The following is a 3,887-nucleotide window of genomic DNA, read 5'->3' as shown; positions in this document are numbered from 1 at the left end:
GGCACAGAAGCCCTGGCACCAGTAGAGGTCCTCGCCATGTCCCATAGAGTACTGCACTTCAATGAAAGAACTTACACAGATGGACTGCGAGCGAACCTAGACTTCCTGGATGAGGTGTGTGAGAAGGCACTGCTAAAGAACGTAGCCTACCAACAATGAACAACCAAGTACTACAATACCAGGGTACGTGAACGGTTATTCCATCAGGGGGACCTAGTCCTAAGGAGGGCAAGTACATCACAACCAAGGAAAGAAGGGAAGCTATCAGCAAACTGGGAAGGACCATATATAGTTTCCAAGCAAATACGCCCAGGGACGTACCGCTTGAAAACCAGGGGGGCCAAGAAGGTAGACCATACCTGGAACTCAGAATACCTGAAGAAGTACTACCAGTAGAAGTGACAACACCATCGATAGTAGCAGTAGCAGTAGATGGCTTCACCGTTTCAAGGGTAATTTGAAAATTTTTCATTCAAAATAAAGAGTTGTTTCAAGAATTCTTGTCTTCTTCTACCACTCAATTGAATCACCGCTACTACACCAAGGCGTTAGGCCACCAAGGCGTTAGGCCACCCAGGCATTATGCCACCCAGGCGTTATGCCACCAAGGCGTTAGGCCACCAAGGCATTATGCCAGGCATTATGCCACCAATGCATTATGCCACCAGGGTCCGTGGGCCACCAAGACCAGACATCCCTAAAGGTCTACCAACCACATGGGGTGGCACAGATACGAGAACCATCAAAGCAACAAGGATCAAATGCATGTCATATCAACATCACCAAAAGAAAAAGGCAAGTACATATAATCCTAGGAAGACAAAAAGCAAGCATCACAATCCAAAAGTTCCCATCCAAAAATTCAACATCCAAAAAGAACATATATAAAATCATAGGGCATCCGATGGAGGAGCAGCCTCTGATCCAGCAGGAGACATCAGGTCAGCCTCAGCAGGAGGAGCAGCACTCTCCTCTGGTACGGTCGCACTCTCCTCTGGTATGGTCGCAACCTCCTCTGTCATCACAGCGCCATCCTCAGGGGGGACACGAGCCACTGTAGCAGTCTCGGGTAGTAGCGTGGTAACCTCTGGGAACCCCGATAAATTATAATCAGGGCTCCTCTCTAGAATACGAACCGCCAAGTCCCGGATGCCTCCATCATATATCTCCTGGTTGTACTGATGAAAGTACGCAGTGATCTCAGGAGACTGCCGATACGCCGCTACAGCCCGCTCCCCAGCCTCAGACAACTCTACCTCGTGCCTCTGCGTCAAAGCGCGAAGCTCCTCCTTTAAGGCCTGAACTCTAGAAGAACTCTGAGCCGCAGCAGCGGAAGCCACCCTAAGCTCCTCCGACACACTCTGCTCAAGTGCCACAGCCTCCTCGCGGGCAGCCCTATGCCCCTGAAGCTCCCTCTCTACATTCTGCAGTGCACGCTTTATCTGAATCTCACGGAAAGCATGACTCTCCAGTCGAAGCACCGCCTCAGTAACACGGTGCTGGACCTACAATCAACATAGCAGACAATAAACATCCCAAGTACAAGAGAATCAATGGCATAAAGATAATGAGAAGAATAACTCACAGAAGCTATGTCCTGGTAGAGACTCTGCGAGAGCATGGCGTCACTGAACCCCTGGAGGACCGAACACTCCGTGGGAAGCCTTCCCATGTCCAACCACTCTCGACTCACACCACGAGTAGCCAATGTCGCTCCCTCCAAAAGATCCCACTCCAACACTAAAGGGGAAGAGGTTGGCGGGTTAGTGGCAGTATCAGCGGTAGCAGAGGCCACCCCTTTCCCCTTAGAAGGGGGTGGAGCAGCGGACCCAGGGGTGGAAATAGGAGGAGGCGTCCATGGAAGAATAACACGCGGCCTCATCCTCACTGAGCTGGGGGGATCAGGATCCCCTTCCTCTTGGTCCCAGCGACCACAGGAGGAGAAGTAGAAGCTGGGGGTACCACACCAGAAGAACCACCCCTAGAAGCAGCAGCCTGAGAGCTCCTCTTCTCCAGGTTGGAGCGGAAGAGGCTAAGATCCGGCCTAATGTCCACTGCACAACAACATCTAATTAAAAACACAAGCCAGGTCACGCCAAGAATACATAGAAGGAAAGTACATAAGCAAATATCAAAGAAGCCAAGTATCTTACCAGGACTCAACTTCCAAAGGCACAAGAAGGCCTCAGAATCCAACTGATGGACGTCGAACAGGTCGCATCCCTGACATCACTGGAGGGAGTCGTGCTCAAAGTCGCTCAACTCAAGAGAGCGGTTCACCCTCTTAATATCAATAACCTCCCAGATAGACCGCAAGGCACATCAGGGGACTATGGCGAAAAGTAAGTGATCCCTCCAGTACTTCACTGAACTGGTGATTCCCACCAGGGGATCGAGCGCGACAAGAGATCCCCTAGGGAGACGACGGGCGAAGTGGTAACACCCACCTTCCCTCTTCTTCAACACGTAGAAGTAAGAGAACAAGGGAACAGTGGCAACATGCCCCATCCAGCTGAAAAACACATAGAAGCCCAGTATGACCCGCCAAGAGTTGGGCAACACCTGCCCAGGGGTAAGGCACCAATGCTCCAACACCAGCTCCACAAAGCGGGAGATAGGGAAACGAAGACCATGAATAAAGAAAATGCGGTACAAGCAGACCTCATCTCCTCGATGGGAGTAAGCACGGTTGTCCAGTCCAGGGACACGAAGCACGACCTCAGGGGGTATATAGAACTCCCGACGAAGAGACACCAAGTTCAAAGAATTTAAGACAATAGCAATATGGGCCAACTTACTCCTAGGGTCACCAACAGAAGTGGAAGCTCTAGAGGCCTGACGACCCCTACTAGGGGCGGAATCTCCAGAGACCTCCTTCCCATCACTAGCAACGAGGGAAGGCAAAGAAGCAGAAGTATCTGTGGGGGAAGACGACCCCGAAGAAGACTCCTCGATAGATCCGACCCCGACCGAAGGCGGATCAGAGTCGTCAGACGAAGACATGAACAGACAAGGAAGCGAACTGGCTACTTACTCAGAGCGAAGGACTCCCCAAAACCAAGCAACTGAGGAAAAGAGAAAGGAGATAACCTACAACCACTAATGCAGAACCAATCAAAAAAAAAAGAAGAAGAGAGAGAGAAAAATGAAGACGACACATACCAAGGCGTGGATCGTTGGGCGTTGACCGCAGCAGGCGCAGACCAAGGCAGTCGGGTGCGGACCGAGGCGGCTGGGCATGAACCGAAGCAGGAGTGGATCGACGGTGAACAGGCGCTGACTGAACCTGGGCGCGAATTAAGCCTAGGTGAGGATCGAGGCGGTTGGGCACAGACCGACAGCGGACGAGCTCCGATTGGGGCACAAGTGCGTGGGGGAGTCGATCGAGTCAGGCGTGAACCACAGATGGACGTCAACCAAGCTCAGGCGTAGATCATGGATTATGAACAAGGGACGAGAGTCAACAAAAACAAGCCAAGCACCAAGCCGCACACGTCGCAAAGCGCACCAAACGCAAGGACAAGGCTAATAGATAAAAGAATCAGACAAGCAAGTAGAGCACATTACTCTTCATTGTGACCGAAGAGCAAACACATGGGGGGCACAATGAACAGTGATCAAGACCAAAGCCCAAGCAAGAGGAGAAGATACAAAAAAAGCAAAGCGTAGAAGAGCACGAAAGAGAGAGGGAGAAAAATGAAGAGGGAAAAGTGAAAATAGAAGAAAGGACCAAGAGTATATATATCTACAAGAAGGAGAAGAGAAAAAGACAAAAAAGATGGGAGAGGAGAGGTTTGAACCCACAACCTCTCCCTCACCAAGCAATTCACAAGCACATCCTCAGAGAAGAAATTATTCGTAGGAAACCCCCTAATTGGTACAAGAAA

Source organism: Telopea speciosissima, chromosome 10 (genome assembly GCF_018873765.1).
Source record: "Telopea speciosissima isolate NSW1024214 ecotype Mountain lineage chromosome 10, Tspe_v1, whole genome shotgun sequence".
NCBI lineage: Eukaryota > Viridiplantae > Streptophyta > Magnoliopsida > Proteales > Proteaceae > Telopea > Telopea speciosissima.
Note: the sequence above shows the minus strand (reverse complement) of the source record.